The following is a 406-nucleotide window of genomic DNA, read 5'->3' as shown; positions in this document are numbered from 1 at the left end:
GAAAATAAATGCGGTGGCAAGCATGCCAATTAATCATATTTAATTATTAGTTTCTCAAAGAAGACAATATTTTCATTTTAAAAAAGTCGAGATAAGATGATGATAATTTTATTCATAAAAGAAGTCATCTAACATTATATATATATATATATGTATAAAGAATATAATTTCATTAATTATTCCAATTCATCATGCCTCCAATTCTGATCTCATGAAATGATAAGTTCAAATTAATTAGTATTGATACGTCATCACAAAATTATCTTGATTGGGCACGAATCTCGAGGCAAAATCAGTTCGGAAACTTCAAAAATTAATTTTGGGAGCATATGAACTCCGATTTCAGCGAGCTTATAGTCAAACTGAGCGTCTCGAAAATACGAACCCAACGATTCCAAGATCAACC

This window comes from Dendrobium catenatum, unplaced genomic scaffold, assembly GCF_001605985.2.
Source record: "Dendrobium catenatum unplaced genomic scaffold, ASM160598v2 fragScaff_scaffold_1611, whole genome shotgun sequence".
NCBI classification, from domain to species: Eukaryota; Viridiplantae; Streptophyta; class Magnoliopsida; order Asparagales; family Orchidaceae; genus Dendrobium; species Dendrobium catenatum.
This window is presented reverse-complemented; position numbering follows the sequence as displayed.